This window comes from Dermacentor variabilis, unplaced genomic scaffold, assembly GCF_050947875.1.
Source record: "Dermacentor variabilis isolate Ectoservices unplaced genomic scaffold, ASM5094787v1 scaffold_15, whole genome shotgun sequence".
NCBI lineage: Eukaryota > Metazoa > Arthropoda > Arachnida > Ixodida > Ixodidae > Dermacentor > Dermacentor variabilis.
Window position 1 is genome coordinate 10,495,433 of NW_027460313.1, and position 20,318 is coordinate 10,515,750.

General features: G+C 45.4%; 1 long non-coding RNA gene across 2 annotated transcripts in view; it reads left to right on the forward strand.

Annotated features, from left to right (window-relative positions):
• LOC142567927 (uncharacterized) overlaps window positions 1-20,318 on the forward strand; it is a 90,823-nt gene that overhangs the window by 6,235 nt on the left and 64,270 nt on the right. For both annotated transcript variants that reach the window (XR_012825308.1, XR_012825309.1), the window contains exon 2: window positions 9,627-9,766. This is a non-coding gene — a long non-coding RNA (uncharacterized LOC142567927). The remainder of the gene's footprint in view (window positions 1-9,626; window positions 9,767-20,318) is intronic.

Consider the following 20,318-nt stretch of genomic DNA (forward strand, 5'->3'; position numbering starts at 1 on the left):
GCTTGACGAATTTGGCAGAGCAAAATGTGCTGATTAGAGACTCGTCAAGTACTCCTTTTTCCAGCGACGCCAAAATTGGTTGACCATCCTTTGTTGGTAGCGCCAGCGACGAGCGAGTTGACTGGGGGGCTGAGCTACCTCTGTAGCGGAATCACTGTCGGGAAGAGTGGTCAGTCGCGCTTTACCACTAGAAAGTGCCATGGGGCTAGAGGTTTGGGTTCGTTTGCCTCTGTGTAGACGTTGGTCAAGGGTCTAGAGTTGATGACAACTTCAGTTTCACATAGGATTGTCGTGAGCTGCTCGAAGTTGCAATAGCTGTTTCCCAAGACTTTCTTAAATTATGTTTTCACAGACCGAACCATTATTTCCCAAAATCTTCCCCACTTTCTCAACTATAAATTTCCAGCGCATCTGGTGGCTTGTGACGATGTGAATTTCTTCTCCTCTTATTGTTGTCCATAGTTGCATTAGATCCTTAGAAACAGGCTGGAATGCCCTGGCATTGTCACAACAGATGACTGGAGAAACTCCTCTTAAGATAAATCTTCGGAACGTCATTAGGAAGTTTGATGTGGACATGTCGGTCACCAGTTCAAGGTATATTGCACAAGTCACTGCACATGTGAAAATAATGATGTCATCAAGACTTACAGTTGTTTCCTTGATCCTTTGTGTTCCGTGGTCCGGCAAAGTCCACACCCGTAACCCTCTCATGAAGTGGAGGAGTGACTGGCTCAGTAGCAGCTCAGCTGTTTAAACGGTTGCAAGTTGCACATTTCTTGAGCACCTTTTTCACCATATGCCTTCTCTGCATGATCCAGTACACTTCCCTCAGTTCAGTAAGAGTCTCCAGTGCGCTGGCATGCAGGAGACAGTGGTGGGGTGGTGCTGATCGTTAGCTCTGTGAAGGAATGTCTCGACGGTAGGATAAAGGATGCTTCACATTGTAGGACAACTTGGCTGCAGTGAGCCTTCATCCCACTCTGAGCACCCCATCATCATCGTAGGTGACGCTAGATGAGCAGCGAAGACACTAGAATTCCTCTTCGAAGGCCTCGAATTGTACTTGAAGAATCAAACAAGTATGTGCCTTTTAAACTTCCTCTGTCGTAATAGGTCCCTCGTATTTCTGGCCCGGGTGCCTGGCATTGTGGAAAAATTGTAAAACCCAGGCTGTCACTTGAACCAATCAAGAGAGGGAGCTATATGTTTGCAGAGGCAAGACAGATTCCTTTACAGTCACGTTGTGAACTCTTAAAGGAGTACTGACACAAAAATTTGAAGTCGACATAACTTGTGAGATCGATTTAGTTGGTCACACACACATCGTCTATAAAATATCAGCGGCGAATATCGCTTAGAACATATTTAAAATCAATTTTAAAGTACGTGCGCGCAGCCAACCGCAAAACAGAGCACCTCGCGACATTGACATCACCCGGGATTGTAAATAGCCAAGAAAACGCTACGTCATGTGGCTACGTCACGAATTTTCGTTGGCTGCCATGCGGCTTACGCGTGCTCTTCTCCTCTGTTGTTGCTTGTTCTAGCTGTTGTAGTGGGACGCTCTCCGTGTCGCTGCAACTGCAGTTTTTGTCGTGTCCGTCGGGATATTTCCCACACTATCAGCTTGACTGCGCTGCACTGACCACGCACGAATTGCGAGTGCAGCACCATGCCGCGTACATACTGCTGCGTTGACTTCTGCGGAACATATTCAGGGTTGGGTATAACTATGCATTGTTTTCCCCACGACACCCTTCACTGGCAGAAGTGGACCGAGTTCGCGACTCCCACATGCAGGAAATCGTCGCCGCTGGACGATGAAAACGAGGTGCAGGCGTAGCAGACGACTAGCAAAAGGAAGCTCGCGTGCCGGCGCGCCGCACGCTGGCTGCGCGTCAGAGCATACGTCATGGCTTTTTGCGAACACGTGACCACTTTGTTTACACTCACGTTTGGCCGTCTCGTTGCTCTCTGAAACCGAAACTTGGACTGGTCGCTACAAAAAAGACTGCAAATAATTACCCGTCGCACTCTGAAGTAAATGAGGTCTCGTGCCGTGATTACTGGGTCATTAACTACTTATTAAAGCAGAAAAAACCACGTGGATTTTTTTTGTGTCAGTACTCCTTTAAGTGTTCTTTCCTCCTCTGCGATGGTCATGTCAGCGATGCCTTCATGCCTTAGCCAGCAAGTAGATGCCTGCGAAAGCCAAGCAGGTCCATTCCACTGAAGTGAGCTTGACCTGAGTGCCTGAGGTGTGACTCCTCTTGTCAAAAGGTCAGCGGGATTTTCGACCCCAAAACAGTGATTCCAGATGTCTGGATCTATTTGCTGCTGAATTGACAACTCTGTTGGCGACAAAGGGTTTCCATTGTTGTGCAGGACCTCGCACCCAATGCAGTGCAATAGATGAATCTCTCCACAGATATCATTTGGCTACTGCAAGGCTCAAGGACCACTCCAAATATTACCTCACTCGAGCACCTATCACCATGCCCATCAATTCCAGTTTTGGAAGAGAAATTCTCCTAATTGGTGCTACTCGAGACTAAGAGGACCAGAGTAACCTTTGCTCCCTTGACCCCGGAGATGCGCAAATATACAACTGCGCTGTAAGCTTTGGGGCTGGCATCTGTGAAGATGTGTACTTCCTTCCAGCTATTGTTAGGTAAGCTACCATATCATCTTGGCTCTTTTAATTCCGTTAAATGGTGTAGCTGGGTGTGCCACTGCGTCCAAGCTGCTTTGACTTCTTTAGGCCTAGGGGTGTCCCACACAATACCCAATTCTCGCAGTGTTCGGAACATCAACTTAGTTGTCACTGTGACCGGAGAAAGGGAACCAAGTGGATCATATATACAAGCCGACGCCTGAAGGATGAATCATTTTGTGTTGCTGTTTTGGTCTAGGAAATCTAAAATGGCCTCCATGGAAAATGCCAGATGATCTCTGTTCTTACTCATCCCATACAAGTCCGAGAACCCGTGAGACACTCGTTGGACATTCTACGTAGCAAAAAGCACATCCATTTTTTTCGTTGAACAGCTGTTGCAGCTTCTTGCAATTCCCCTCGGTAGAAATCTGTAGCCTCCTCCACTGTGTCCGCTCCTGTTACGAGGTTGTCCACGTGAAGGCTCTCGCTCATGGTTTTTCTTATTTCTGGATAATATCCTGTCATGGGGGGGGGGGGGACAGATAGTGGCGCATGGTGGCTGCGGGGAGGAATGGACTACTTGTCATGCCAGAAGGGAAACGTGTCATTCTCTAGACCTTAATAGGAGGCTCTAGGTCTTCATTCATTGGAAGATGTCCATACCAGAGAAATCGGGGGGCATCGCGATCCGCCGGTTGTACCGAAATTTCAGAAATGCTTTTTCAGTGTCTGCACTTAATACAATACGATGAATTCTGAAGTTCAGCAACAGCTTAAGCAATTCAGGATTCAAGTTTGGTCCTGGTCTTAGGGCTTCGTTCAGAGATGTACAACCTGCATCATGAGAAGATCTTGGTTGAAAGGCTGTCGACTCTAAAAACTGCACCATGAGGCATATAGTATAATCTGCTTACATTGTTGTTTATTTCTTGTGATGGAAGTCGTTCTGCGAACCCTTGTTGCAGCTACTGATGGATAGCCTCATTATACTTTATCAGTATCGTCTCATCTTTCATTAACTTCTTCGTGACGTTAGTCAAGCGCTTCTTTGCAACAGCTTTGTTGTCGCCGAGTTGCATGTTCAGGGGTTTCCAGGGCAGTGCTACCTCGTAGCGCTTGTCCATTTTCTCTACCGATGCCGAAAATGTGCTCATGACTTCTTTGCTTTCTTTGTTCGTTTGGGCATATGCGTCGATAGTTCTAATGCTTTCAAGTTTCCAAAATGATTTAAGCTCCTTGGACAAGCTGGTTGTGTCGGCGAACATTCCGACATGAAGCACTGCCATGGTTGAGCAGCAGGCAGCTGAGCTACTGTCGGGAATCACTCCTGGCAGAGTCCAGCCAGATTTGATCTTTACCACAATTAGTGCACCTTACAGCTTCTTGACTTACCACACACCGAAGTCCAGTGATAGTCAGCACCAATAAGAATGTCGATCCCGCTTCCCATCAAATGGGCTGGTGCAACAGTCCCATCTGCCAGTTCATCTATGCCCGCTTGCACCTTTTTTTAGGATGTCCTCAGGAATATGAAGCTGATCAGAGCAGATTTCCGGTATTTCCAGAGCTTCGATAGAGTGCTCTTTACGGTTGTATTGACTTCATAGCCTAAATCTTGCTCTTCTGCGCTTCTCTTGTATAATGTTTCCTGCTTCTCTGAATGGGTAGATTGTGATGTCCTCTTCACCTATGACCTCTAGTTGCATTTCACATGAAAGGTTTTTAGCGACAAAGCTTTGTTGGCTACCTTTGACAAGTGAGCACTCTTCTTCGTCCCACTGCCCATACTTAAGTGGTTTGGAGCAGCATATTTGGTACGTTTTCAGATTTCTGTCTATGAGTGCATCTCTGTGGCTTTGTTCTCAGCTGGCTTCCCTGTCAGGTCACACATCTTAGTCGGATGTTTTCTGCCACATTCCTTGAATTTTATTCTTTTGTTGTGGCATTCCCTTGAAGTGGGCCCTTTTATGCAGCATCGGAAGCACCAGCCAGCTGCAGTGAGCTTTTTCTTCTTTTTCATCCGATGAGGTCTGCGCCTGACAATCGTTAGTCTGTGCCATGTGTGCGATGACATGGTCGTTGTATTCTATGGTCCATACATAATTTTGCTCTGAGTCTTGGTCTTGCACTAAAGGCTCAATGGTGGCGTCCACCTCCTTTAGCTGTATTTTGAGGGCGCTAAGCCTCGCAGACAAGACATTAAGAGCTCCTTCGTCTGCATGGCTCTCCAAAAATAAGTCAGCTTCAGAAATCAGTTTAGTCACTTGACTTCTCGAAGTGCTTCTTTTCAGTTTGAGCCGTTCCATCGCAGCATCAGTGTTGAACAGTTCACTTACCGCGATGGGGCTTGAGTCGTGGTGTCGGTTTCCATTGGGTGTGGCATCCCTAGGCCTTGCTCTTAAGGCGCGCCTCATCGGCCATTTGCTGCCCGACGATCGTTGCTGGTTTTTCCTGAGCTCGTTGTGCTGTCAACATCTGTTGACCTCATTGCCTCAATGGCAAGTTCGATCGTTTCTTCCCGGTTTCGGCACTAAACATTGAGGGAATTATGGCAGGTCAAAAAAGAACTGACTGCTTTGTTTGAGGTGAATAAAACAACTAAACTTTATTTCGATAGTGATGCCCGTTGTCGAGCGAATTCCAAGGAGCGCAGGGTTGCCCGTTGACGAAAAGAATGAGGCTAAAGTTGGCAGTTTCTTCAAAGGGCAAACGGCATTTGGTTTGAAATTTCAGCATTTTCCACAGCGCATAGCAATGTAATACATAGCAGACATGATCGTTAATGCGCATTGTTTGCACTGGACTTGTCCGCTCAGTATGGCCAGACTTGAGTGAGGAGCCCTTTAAGGCAAGGTTAGTTAAGGCACAGTTATTTATTATAGAGTCAATTAAGGCACTCGAACCCATGACCTTTGGTGAGATAAAACAAGTAATAAACAATACCGCATTCCACTGAGAATGTCAAGTAATTTATGAATGTCTCTTGACGTGCAGGCTTTTGCCGTCGCCCTTTTTGCTGTAGGCTAAAAAGTGACTGTCAATTTTCTTCAAAGTTCGTGAATAATGAAAGAATTACAGAAATATCACATCTTCAAAAAATTGTCGAGAAATATTGATTGGTTCTCCAGCTACAATGGGGTACTACATCTAGTACACTGGGCACACTGGTTGATGCGGACCTACCTGCTTGTATCAAATTTGTATGAAAACCAGGCACATGATGCTCAGGTGTGACAAAATTGGCATCACAGTTGTTTTCAGATTTTTTTTTTCGGGGTAGTCACCATGACCATCTATCATGAGCGTCCAAACACACACATAGTAACATGCAGCAAACACAGCAATGCCAGCGCCGACATCACCAGCGCAGCTAAGGTGTCCTCAATATTGCTATTTCAGTGAAACCATTTTGGCGGAATATTGTTGCAGGCTTTGCTATCCTACACTAAGCACGGACGTCGTTAACTGTGAAAGTATCGGTGTTGTCATCGCTTCCTCCTCATCCATATCATCAGCTGGTTTTGGCGGCACAATCACAATATCAATGTTCTTTTCTGTATTTGCTGCATTCTCAACTGTGGAACACAACTGCGGGAACACAACTAAAAAAAAGCGCCGATTTGTAACTGCTAATGCCCACTGTACTGTATCAAGTACACCAAACTTTGAATGCGTTCCATTATTTGAAATGAAGCTTTTGAATTGTTGAATATATGAAATGAAATGAAGCCCTTGCACATTAAATGCCACATATCATCATCGACATCTTAATAGATACTGATCAAGTAGTTGGTGAGCCATGATATTGAAGCAGTGCACTTAAATCTGACACATTCACGCACACATGAAAAAGGACGTACACACAGTGCCTGTGTATGTCCTTTTTCATGTGTGTGAATGTGTCAGATTTAAGTGTCTTGCTTAATATCATGATCGTCTAATTAGAGATGCGTCATTGGGTTATGGGGACTAAAGTTACGATTTCATACCGAATCAACGCAGATCTATTCACAGCAGGTGCACGACGCTTAGAAAGCTGACAAACTGCCTCACTAACGAAAGCAGGTGCACAGGATAAACTTTGTTCATGGCTCCCATCTTTGCAAAATATCGTACGGTGACCCTTCATTCCGAACGCCGCTTGTAGGTACAGAACAGTATCTTTTCATAGCTTCAAACAACCCATTGCAAGACTAGCTTTGGATTTACATGGCAGGCTCGAAAATTTTTTGTGACAGTGCACTGACCCCTGCCTGCAAACACATTCACACAGATAGCAGATGGCTGCGTACGAAAAAAAAAAAAGGAAACGGTGATGTCACATGATTTTGCCGTGGGTCTCCTGATTTCAGAACTCTTTAGCTTAGGTGCCGACCACGATCGATCCGTGTGGTGCCGATGAACATGTGGGGAAGTGCCAAGTGGCGTAATGCACATAGCCTGTTGTCTGTCGTGCAAATTGGCCTTAATGAGCTTGCAATAACCCACAGAAATCACCTACCGTAAAGTTGGAAAAACCATCCTGTTTTCTGGAACAAAACTGCAAAGCAAAACTTTCTAAGCGATAGAAGCACAGTGGCCTACTATTAAGCCAAAAACCACATTGGTATTTAGGGCAACTTCGCCATTTCTTCTGCTTCAGAGGAAAATAAGCACTTGATTCTGTTTGACAGATATTCCTCCACCTGGCCCTTGCGCCATTAAATATCATTCATTCATTCAGATATTCCTCCAGCAAAAAATATTTTCCAGACCTGCATATACGAACTGAGTTATCAGTGCTCGCTTACTAATTTTGTGTTCCCTTTCATAAGAGTAGAGCATAATATACATCTGGATTCGTAGGTACCCAAGTTACTGATAGCTAGCAAAATTCTTGTTAAGTAATGTGATCAGCCTCCTGAGCATACGCAACACAGTGTTTTTGCACATAATTTGGAAGCATAAACATTTGTGTTCAATTTTCCGATATCTCATTTGATAGTTGCCTTTTTTTTCTTTATTCGTTATTCAACTTGAAATGCATCATTTATTTGCACACCCCTGTGGTCTTTCGTACATAACATGCCCATTTCACACCACAGTGGTCAGTACTCAAACATGAAAAAAGTGCTTTATAGTGTGGAACGAGGTGCACACACAACTGCGCACTGTGGCTGCTGAGAAATGAGACGATTTGTTGTTGCACTTTGGTTACAAACAAGGATGGAGGCGGCACTGGCATATGCCGGGGATGCATATGACGATGCCACTGGCCACATCTCCCTTTCTTCAGTGAAAGAAAATGACTGTTTCAGAACTAAGGCTTCAGTCACACTCCACGTAGTGTCGTGACTTTTTGCGCTGTCTTGAGCTTCACATTAGTGCCTGGGGTTGGGGTCCTGTAGGCTGTGGCGTCACTGCTGTTGATGTGGGGCCGGTTTTTGGCCTCTCATGCCAAAAATGAAGTTGAGGTATGTGAGGTTATCGACAGGCTTGCAGTGTTCTTCAGATTTGTCAAACAGCTTATCTACGTCATTGCGATCTGCTTCCATTTCAAAGTTAAATGTGTGGTAGATCCTCCATCTCTCTTCGCCGATTACGACCCACAAACATTGCCGCTTGAACTTCTAGGTTTACCTGTGATCCCGGTCGCAGTCTCGTACAGCTTGTACTCGCTCACCCAAAGTTTCCATGCTACCTAAAAATCTTGTGTCGTATCCAGGGGCTTCAAGGCTGGCAGCAGGGATGTCACATTTCTCGCTGTTGCTGTGGTTGCTGTAACCCTTTGCAGCGCCAAGGTTGCACGGGTGCATGGCTGTCCAGCGAAGGCTGATCATTAGGCCTTTACTAGTTAGCCTGCTTCGTCGGGGTCTACATCTTCTGACACCATGTGGACCTAGGTGCCCACACCACTGCACACAGTGGCTGCTGAGAAACAAAGACAATTTGTTGGTACGCTTTGGTTACAACCAAGGAGGGAGGCGGCGTTAGCTATGTCAGTGATGCATATGATGATGCCGCTAGCCACATACAGATGCTGCAGGAAAGTGTTCTAGACTAGGTTAAATGTAGGTCATGCTTGTTTATCGGCTTGAGTGGTTTAAATGACTTGTTCACATCCTAATATATTGTACGTTACAATAAGCTGAAATATTGAGACAAGGACAGGGTCCAGCTTAATTCTACGTACGTGTGTGTGTGTGTAAATGGTGATTCTTTTGTTTGGTCCATGTCCATGAAAAAGCGAGTCTATATCCCTGGCTCATCAAGCCTAGGTTGCCTGAAACAACGGCATAGGTCTTCAGTTGATTAACCATACTTTGTACTGTATAAACCCCAAAGTCCTCTGGGCGTTATGTTTATTTATGAGTGACACTTTAAAACATTCTTCTCTGCAAGTGACAAGATTTCTTGTAGGCCTTTGTTGTACCCCCTTTGCAGCCTGTGTGTGACATTCAGAATAAACTTTTCTGATTGACATAAAAAAATAATGAATAAGCTCTGATAATGTTGACATCATTGTCATTTGACAGAAGAGTGAAACTATTGTTTGAATATGTTAGGAGTTTCAACAGGTGCAACAAAAGGTGTTTTCGGTGGGATGGGTATCGGGATGCAGCTTTACAAACAGTTTCTTTGCCCCCCTGCAGGGGGTAGTGCTTTGCGTGCAGCAAGCAACAGTGCAAGTCAAGCAGTAAGTGAGTGCGAACTTGATTTAGGTCCTGAGGAGAAAGACTTAAATCAATTCGGCGGCTCCACCCAGGTCGGGGCCGCCCAGGCCCTCTGGACAGCCTTGAGCTGAGCGATGAGCTCTGTGCTTCTGAGCACCGAGTCCCAGGAGGACTGGTCAGGAAAATCCGTGCCTGCGTTGGCAGGGCACAGTCAGAGCATGTGTTCGAAGTTGTATTCATTTCATGGCCACAGTGTGGGCAAGCAACAATGTGTCTGTGTCACTATAAATTACTGTTGTCATGGTGCCATGCAGGCTTGTCCTGGGCTTCATGACGCCATCTGTCTCATGCCCAGCACCTCTCTTTGGACGTTTGACATCACCAGGTCTTCCTGTAAAAGATGGTGGACTGGGCATCATCACGCGGCTTTAACAAGTTTCTCTGCTTCATGCAGGTTGGTGGTTACTATATTCTATTAAATGTGGCATCTATTGCCTCTTGGTCCTGCTGTACCTACAGCAGTGCATTTCTATAGTGCAGCAAGTTTTATTTATGTGCATGCTTCTATAAAATTTGTACATTTTATAAAAGGTTCAACTTCTATAAAAGTTAAAACCAATTCAGGCCCCACTTCAAGGTAGGGTGGAAGATATGCTCAAATAAGTTGTGTTAGGGCTTAACACTTTAAGAGCTGAAGTAACTGGACTCGGAGCACAACAAATTAGCTTGGAAAAGATTGTATATGATTTGTATGTACAGTTGGTGGAATTCAGAAATGAGCTGCTTCAACTGAAAATCTAGAACAAACCATTCATTTGCTCCAGCTGAAGGATAATAATTGAGAAACCTGCAGTTGGCAGTACATTGCTGCTGTTGGTGCACCAGATGAGTCAGTCTTGACTAAAGGAAAAGCTTCTTCAGGACCTTTTCTCTGGTAAACCTAACATGAAATGCACTTCGGTTGGACAAACTCACCCTTTCAGAAAGGTGCCAATGAAGGACCATTGATTTTTTTTCCAACATTACAATGAAAAGCAAGTTCTAAAAAACTACCATAAGCTGTAAGCACGAAGCTTTCAGTATAGAACAGTTATTTTTATTGAACTATCAGGAAGAGTAAGCTGTTGTGGGAAACTGCTATAGCCGATTAGCAAAAAATGGAAAAAATATCGCTTTTAAAAACTCTAAAACATGGTTGGCAGTCAGCTACTCATTTGGAATCATGAAAAGCACAAAAGTCAAGCAGCCAGCTTTTGTTCAAAATAACATCAAACTGGACTGACCGAGTACATCTCGCAATAAAAATCTAAGACGATGACCAAAACGAGAACAAGGTGAAAGCGGGAGCCAGCGTTTCGACAAGTGGACTTGTATTTTTTCAAGGCAAGCCCACTTGTCAGAATGTTTGCTCCCGCTTTCGCCTTGTACTCGTTTTGCTAATCGTCTTAAATTTCCATCTCCCACCTTCCCCCTGTTTTCCCATAAAGATTTAAGGCATTTGAACATCAGTGCATGAAACATAGCGAATAAAACTACTGAACTCGGAAACATTTGTTGAGCTACAATGCACATGTCGTCGCTGTTACGGAAACATGGCTGCGTGAGGAAAACGAGGGTGCTGATGTTTTTCCTAGTGCTTGTCCTGTAGTTCACTGTTGTCAATTGTCCAGAGGGGGGCCACAGCTGTCAGAAATATATATATATATATATATATATATATATATATATATATATATATATATGTACACACACACACGCACATTGTACTGGAGTGCGCCGTGCAGAGCTCTGCAGCCGGATCACCAGCGCTACACAAGGGGGCTTGGGCCAGATGTTCCTGGTTTGACTGGCTAAGCCTATGCTGTTGCGTCTTCAAGTCGGCACCATTCGTGTGTCCACAGCTGTGTCGGATTTCTTTGTCCTAATTAGTGGTTTGCTGGGTCTCCTGTAATCCTGGAATTGCACAGCCAGACTCTCACTTCCAGCATGACTACATAAACAAAACCACCACAAGCTCACCACCACCTGCTCCCCAGTCCTGCGTATGCCCTGGCACACCCCGTCAGCGGGACCCTCCCATTTTCAGTGGCACTGACGACCACAATGTTGATGACTGGCTCTCACCTTATGAACGCGTCAGTCTGAACAACAAATTGGATGACGTCATGAAATTAACCACCGTCCCTTTTTACCTCACTGGAATTGCCCACTTGTGGTTTCGATACCATGAAAGCAAAATCCCAAGCTGGATTGTGTTCAAGACAAAATTCAGCGAGCCGTCCTGCTGTTAGAAAGCTTCGTACCGAACAGCATCGGCAGTCATGCTCTCGGCAACCTGATGAGACTTGTTGTCGACCTATATAAACAGGTTGATGTGTCCGTGACTGAGGGCGATAAAATCAAGCATATCTTGTAGGGTATCGAGAAGGACACGTTTCAGATGCTGATTTCGAAGAGCGCCCTATGGTAGCTCAAGCTATTGATTTGTGCCAAAGCTATGATGTGCTCCACTGACAACGCCTTGTCACCTGCCGCCCTGTTCCACATCGGGAATTGTCCGGCTTAACCCCACCTTTTCAAGGTCCCACCCTCCTCTCACAGATCAAGGCTTTCGTGCGGGAAGAAGTTGCTCGTCAGATCTTCATCTCCAATCCGCTGGAGTCAAGTTCGACCCTTAGCCTGACCCTACGACACGTTATACAAGAACAAGTGTCCGAGGTCCTTCCACGGGAGCGGGCGCCTCAGGTTACTGCCGCATTGACTTACGCCGACACCGTTGCATAACCACCGACGTTCCAGGCCTCGCCTCTGATGTCTAGCCCTGTTTTTACCTCCACGCCGCCATGACCTCCAGTCCATCAAGTAATTAATCCTTGGCGCATAGCAGACACTCGGTACATCACATATTTCTGTGGTCTTTCTGGACACATTGCATGCCTGTGTCACCGCTGTCAACTTCATCCATGTGACGATCCACACGCAGCTGCGTACGACCATTCATTGTCTTGCGCTCCAGACCACGAATTAGCTTCCCTGCCCAAGCCTTCGACCAGTTACCTACCACCACTCTCTTTCTCGTCGTCATCTCGCTCTCTCCGATGCGTCGACATCCCTCTACCGCTGACACAGAAAACTAACCAGCGCAGTTCCTGAGGCAAGAACTGCGTCATTGTCGCCAAGCTCAAGCCCCCTTCTTTCGCCGCCAAACATTATTGATGTTGCTGTTAAAGCTGTCTGTGTGCTTGCCCTTATGGACACAGCTGCCACCATATCTGTAATTGCCGAAAAACTATGCCGCTCACTACTAAAAGTCGCAACACCTTCCTTCGGTCCATTACTCCGCATGACCACAGTACAGCACGTCCAGCCAGTGGCTGCGTGTACTGCTAGACTTAAAGTTCAAGGAGTGCTCTACGTAGCCGAGTTGTCATTCTTCCCCACTGCTTCCAGGATATTACTTTAAGTTGGGATTTTCTGTCTTGTCACCAAGCTGTCATTGATTACTCCCGTGCAGGAATTGCCTTTTCTTCGCTTGGCAATGCCATATCTGACGACGTTTCGTTTTCCTGCGCCAAGTTGCCCCTCACTGACGACATCCAGATACCTCCATGTACATTTGTTCTAGCACCTGTATCCTGTTCTGTTGCCTTCGACTCTACCATACTCTTCACACCTTCCACTGCTTTTGTTCATTGCCATCTCTTACCACTCCCAACTGCGCTGCTTGGCCTTCAAGCTGGTGCGGCACACCTTCCTGTATACAACCATTTCCGATTCTCGATTACGTTGCTTCATGGCAAATCTCGGCACTGTGGAGCCTTACAACACCCTTACCACGTTGGAAACTTATGTTGGATCGTCAGAGGTCAACAACCTCTACTGTAGTCCCATAACGGCCACATCGCCTGAAGACGTTTTCAGCCACGTTGTCAACAACACCTTAAACCCCAAACAATGCCATGACTTTCTCCGTCTCCTCGACAAATTTTGCCCTGCTTTTGACAGCCATAGCACTTTTCTGGGCCGAACTATGACTGTATGTTACCGGATTGACACGGGTGCTACGACAATGACCATACCGTGTATCGTCAACAGAACACTGCATCATTGACGAACGAGTAGGTGAAATGCTAAAGCATAGCGTCATTGAACCATCCGACAGTCCATGGGCACTGTCAGTTGTTTTAGTTAAAAAGAGGGATGGCTCGATCCGCTTTTGCCTGGATTACCCTTGCCTAAACAAAAGAACCCGAAGAGATGTTTATTCATTGCTGCGGATCGATGACACCCTAGACTGCTTACAAGGTGCAGAGTTCTTTTCCTCCCTCGATCTATGCTCTGGTTTTTGACAAGTCTATGGCTGCAGATGTTAAGCCAAAAACTGCTTTCATCAGACCAGATGGCTTATATGAATTTCGTGTGATGCCATTCAGCCTTCCCAATGCACCCGCGACATTTGAGCACATGATGGATACCATTCTTGGAGGCCTCAAAATGGAACATGCGCTTGTGTTATTTGGATGATGTATTAGTGTTTGCACCAGACTTTCCTACTCACCTTCATTGCTTGGAGCAGGTTTTAAGCTGTCTCAGTGATGCTGGCCTCCAACTAAACTTTGGGGCTTGCTAGCTGACCATTCTCGGACATGTCCTGTTGAAGGAAGGCATTCTCCCTGATGCCACTAAGCTAGGTGCTGTTAAAAAATTTCCAAGGCCCATGTCTCTCAAAGACTTGCGCAGTTTCATTGGCCTCTGTTCGTACTTCTGCCACTTCATTTGAAATTTTGCTTTGATTATGGCACCGCTGACAGAGTTTCCTCGGGGAGATGCCAATCTTTCCGCGTGGTCCCCGGCTTGTGATGATGCCTTTGCGACATTACATCGCCTGCTCACAACACCACTGATACTGTGCCATATCGATCCAACTGCTCCCATGGAAATGTTGGCCTTGGCGCTGTGCTTGCCCAGCGAAAGGCCGGCTACCAAGAATATGTTGTTGCTTATGTGAGCCACACACTCACAAAAGCTGAAGCGAAATATTTAGTCACGGAAAAAGAATGTCCAGCGATCATCTGGGCCATAAAATTTTGTTCATACCTGTACGGCTGATCCTTTGATGTTGTTACTGATCTCCACACACTTTGCTGGTTGTCATCCCTCGAAAATCCCTGTGGCTGCCTGGCCTGGTGGGCACCGAGGCTCCAAGAGTATGACACCTGGGTTGTCTACCGCTCGGGCAAGAAGCACGCCGGTGCCGATTCTCTTCCGCGCTCGCATATCACGGCGTCATTGCCAGCGTCTCCATCCTAGACGACCCACTTCCTCCATTAGCTTCTGTCAACATGGCTTTAAAGCAGCGCAAGGACTCCTGGATTTCATTTTTGATAGATTACTGCTCTGATACACCCGCACGCCCACCATCCTGAGCACTACGCAGAGAAGCTTCGTATTTCGCCATCCATGATGGATCGTCTATTGCCATAACTACCATTCCGACAGCTGCAAATGGCTGCTAGTAATACCCCAGCATCTCCGTGCTGATGTATGCGCCACTTTCCATGCCGATCCTCAGTGCACACACGCTGGTATCTTCAAGACCTGCACCAGACTACGCCATAAGTTTTATTCACATGGTAGTACACCTTTGTGCAAAAGTACATTCGCTCTTGCACAGAATGTCAACCCCGCAAGCCTGATCCTTGCCGCTCTTTTGGACCATTGCAACTTTTACCATGCCCTTCATGACCCGTTGACCGGGTTGGGATAGACCAGGTGTCATTCCTTCATCTCTACCATACACGGCTGCTGGCGATCGCTGGGTCATTGTGGCTATAGACCACTTCACGAGTTATGCAGAAACGGCTGCTCTGCCAGCCTCGACGACTCGTGACGTTGCCTCCTTCCTGCTTCAATGCTTCGTTCTACGTCACGGCGCGCTCCTCGTGAACTTCTGAGCAACCGAGGCCGTGCCTTTCGCTCCAATGTCATTCAAGAACTTCTCAGTGAATACCACATTATTCATCACTGTACCACCGCACATCGCCCGCAAACAAACGGCTTGACAGAGTGCTTTAACCAAACTCTTGGCAATATGCTCTCGATATGCGTCTCCTCCAACCACACCAACTGGGACTTTGTCCTTCTCTATGTCACGTATGCCTACAATACGGCACCCCAGGCAACGACAGGCTTTTCTCGCTCCTTTCTACTATGTGGTCGAGAATCGTCATCTCCCATTGACACTATTCTTCCTTACCTGTCCTGACTTATCAGAGGGTAAATCAGTTTACAAAGCCGCCCGGTATGCAGAAGAATGTCGACAACTCGTACACTCACTTACAATGCAAGAACAAGTGCTACAGAAATTTCATCGTGACAATAGGCGCCCCCACCACCAGTTTTCGCCTGACGCTCTCGTTTGGTTGTGGGTGCCTCCTACTTCGACACCAGATGTCTCCTCCAAGTTCGTCTCCAGATACCATGGACCCTACCGGGTCATACAGCAAACTTCTCCAGTAAACTAGGTCATCGAACCTCTGATGCCCCCTACGGACCTGCGTCGCCGAGGCCACAAAACTGTGCATGTAGATTGCCTCAAGCCATATCATGAGCCCTTTGTCCTCACAACACCTTAGACTACCTGTGTGGCTCCCTCTTCATCGAGGGGGGAAGATTTAATGAAGAAGTGCGCTGTGCAGAGCTCCGCAGCTGGATCACCAGCACAATGCAAGTGGGGCTCAGGCTGAACGGTCCTGGTGTGACTGCCTAAGCCTACCCGTTGCATCTGAATCCACAGCCATCTTGGACTTGTGATAATAATGTGTGTGTGTGTGTGTGTGTGTGTGTGTGTGCGTGTGTGTGTTATGTTCTACAGCCATGGTTGGCTGCCAACGATTTACTAACTCAAGGAAACGGGTACATAGTAGTTCACGCATAGGAGCCAGCACTGGCGCGACGTTCATTCCGTGATGTGTGCTTGTGCCAAAACCGCCAGTGCCTTCGCACACACACTTCACCGTTGACGTCTTCTGTTGACATATCAGTTCTTCCTCAGACGAAATCGGCATAGCGGTCTGGAGGCTGCCTAACCTCTGGTGGCTGCACTTGCTGCATTGTTCCTGCTCGTGACATCGAGGTCAATGGTTGAGAGGAAGTGTTGTCTTTCGTATCGAGTGAGTCCGGTACCAGAGGAGCAGCAGAACTTGTTTCTTTTGGCATTGCATTCGATAATTTGTCTGCTATGCTCCAATCCGTCAACGTTTGGGTTGCTTGCCTAGTCTGACTCTTCTTTTTGTTGTGGTTGAGGTGATGCCGAACCTTTCCGAGGATGCTTTCTATAAGCCAAGATCGGGGTCCGATGCGATGCAGTATTTCACCTTCAATCTAGTATGGCTTTTTTAAAAACTGACGGATAAGCACTTTTTCCCCTACTGAGAAGTGACGTTATTGCTTCAGTGTCTCCTGGCGCTCGTGGATCTGTGTTTTCGTCTCTGGCTTGAGTAGGTTGAGGGACACAAAAGTTCTCATCCAAACATCGCTTTTGCAGGTGTCATTCCTGTAACTGTGTGAACTGTCATGTGTTGCCGATACAGGAACCTCGCAAATTGACACTGTAAGGACCACTTTGTATCCATCAGGAGCGCTCTCTTCGGTTCTGCCACATAGCATTCTGCCTGGCTGTTTGTCGCAGGGTGATACGCTGATGATGTGCTGACCTGTATGCCATTTGATGCATAGAACTGCTTTATCTCGCTAGAAATAAAAACTCTTCCGTTGGTGGAGACGACTTTTCGGGGAATGCCAAAAGTAGCAGACTTCGGAGTACTTGATGACAAATGCAGATGTTGAAATTACAATCAGCTGCTAGTTTCTTGAGCGCTGGCGCGTAATCACTCACTGTCACGTCGTTGGAAGCATGTCCTGCTGAAGACTGCAGAAGGTTGTGGATCAAAAGGCGCCATGAGAATCTTGACTATGTCCTCGTAATTCACTTGGCTGGGCTGCTTGGGTTGTACGAGAGTGCACACGTGTCGCAAGTCTGTTGCCCACACAATGTTAGCAGATGAGCACATTTCTTGGAAGCACCCGTAATGTTGTTAGCTTTGAAAAAGAATTGAAGCCTCCCATCCCAGGATCTCCAGAAGCCGGAGCTGCCCCTGAACTCTGGTAGCCGACCAAAGTCGGCCATCGCCATGTTGATCCTTGACGTCGGTGAAGTGCTGGCGAGTTCAGAGTCTACCTCATCGCCAATTGTTTGGTTTCTACAGCCGTGGTTGGCTGCTGATGGTTTACTAACTCGAGGAAATGGGTAAATGGTAGTTGAGGTGTAGGAGCCAGCAATGGTGAGGCGTTCATTCTGTGAGGCACACTTGTGCCAAAACCGCCAGTGCTTTCGCACACGTGCTTCATTGTTATCATCTCCTGGCGACATAATATATATATGAAACTTTATCTGCATTTCATTTATCCCAAATCAGTAATCTTGAAAGCATTGCTTCTAAAGTTGTGTTTTTTAGGGTTATTCTTTCTTGCTCATTGCTGTGTACAGGCCACTAAATTTTCTCTCCGCTTCTCCCATCTTGAATTTTTTGTGCTATTTCTGGGATCACACTAGTACCTTAAAATGCAAAAAATGATAACAGGTGATGCTGGCCAAGTTACCAATGTCAATTTGCCGATGATACCTAGCATAATTTCATTTTGAAATACACATGCTTGGCACCTCTTTAAGATTGTGTTATGCCATGACCTATTGCAGTGTCGAAAAGCCAGCATTTTGTCTCATTTCGTCCAGCTTCCATTCTAGATCTAGGTTTCAAAAATTGTTTATTTCATATAACTATGTCCTAACAATTGAACATCTCTCCGATTAGGGTAGGGTTTTTCTCTCCTGTCCCATTCTGACTATGCACTGTACCTCATCTTCTAAATGTATTATTGTAAAAGATTTCTTGTACGCCAGGGATGAGGTTGTAATAGACTATCGTGATCCTTGCCATAGCCGCTTTGACCCATGGAAATGATGATAAGCTGGAAGAGATTTGTAGTAGTAGTAGAAGTATTTCATGTGCAATACACAGAACATGAGGAGTGAGAAAAAGCTGCTTTTAGGCTGCTTGACGAAGCTCTCTCCCCCTGTATCTTGGACATTGATCAGCATTGGATCACAGACCTATTGAATGAGTCATCACATGGTTAACTACATACAATTGATTGAAATGGACAAATGTGCGAGCTGTAGTCACATTCAAGAGAAGCACAAAAACAGTTGCACTAAATATCTGGAATAAATGATTCATTTCATGGTAAACAAATAAAAAAAAATGACATCTCAGCATGAACTAAACACACAAACAGCAAAAAAAAGAATACAATATAATATCAGCGCTACATGTAATACTGCCCGAGTTGGTCGAGTGTGAAATGCTCTGCATTTAAATTTTGCTCATAAAAATCATTTATTATTTTAGGGATGATACAGCGTAACCTGCTTTCATCATAATTAGTTCTGTTGGGATGCATTTCCCAATATTAAAAATGTCTAGTGTTATATGTATGTGTGGTACGTTTAGGTTACCCACAGAGCATAAATAACATTTTCCTTCATTTCATTTCGTAGAGCATAGTATAGCCTAAAATTATAGGAATGTTCCAAAGTAATTAAGCCACACTTCTTGAGTAATGGCCGAGCCTGATGATTGGGAGTGGTGTTAGCAATTACCTTTATTATTTTGTTGCAAAGCCTTCCGACTTTCAAAATGTTTGTAGAAGTGGTGGTTCTGCACACGAGGAAACAGTATTCAATGCAAGACACAAATAAAGAGTGATAAACCAGAAGCCTAGTCGTCGTTGGTAATAAGTCATGGTGACTGTAGATAAGTCCTAATGCACGAGCTGCCTTGTTAGCTACATAATCAGTATGCAGGTCCCATGACATATGTTCAGTAAATACAACACCAAAAGTTTTGAAGTTATTAACAACTTCGATAGAGCTTACGTCCAGTAGGGGTAGGCTACGTGGCAAAAAGTGCTTGCTTTTTGCCTGAAATACAACCGCACGCGTTTTGTAAACATTAATCACTAACCCATTACACGATGCCCATTCGGTCAGCTTAAGCAGAACCTGGTTTATGTGCTGGGATAACCTGTCACACTCGTCGTCGGCTATGAATAGGCTCGTGTCGTTGGCATAGATAATATATTTAACATTTGGGTCCATATTAACTATACAATTTATGCATATATTGAAAAGGTATGGTCCTAGGATACCACTCCAGACGAAGTGTATTTAATTTAAAATGTGGTGTTATCAATAGAAACATATTGCTGGTGGTGGCTACGATTCAAATGGAGAATTTCACGAGCTGCATCACAAATGCCATAGAATTCTAATTTCTGAATGAGCAGAGTCCTGTTAAGAGAATCAAATGCCTTCATGAAGTCTGTAGAGATACCTAATATATGCACTCTGTCTTCAGTCTTCTGCAGTATAAATTCTTTTTGATTAAGGAATGCCAGTTCCATGGAATCATTTTTACGAAAGCCAGATTGAGATTCTATGATTATGTCTATTATGTCATGCTTATCGGTAAAAGAGACCAGTCGAGAATGAAGAGCTTTTTTAAAAAAATTTGGGAAATATACGCAGAATTGAAATTGGTCGATAATTTACTCACTCATTTCTGTTCCCCTTTTTAAACAAGAATGCTGTTCCTGATCTCGATTGGCATAATAGCAGCTGTAAATCAGAGTACCAAGAATAAGACATATCCCATATACTAGACTATCTAGACTAGACTGGGGTTATACTAGACTATATTGATCTTTCCCATAGCCGCTTCAACCCATCAAAATGATGATGAGCGAAGAGATCTGTAGTCATTACCTGAAAAACATTATTCCTAACCAAACTAAAATAGTTTCTAAGCAAAATCCCTAAATTGTGCAAGGCATCTTACAATTAAAAAGGATAATTAAGCACCTAAAACAGGCATGTGTCTGTCAAA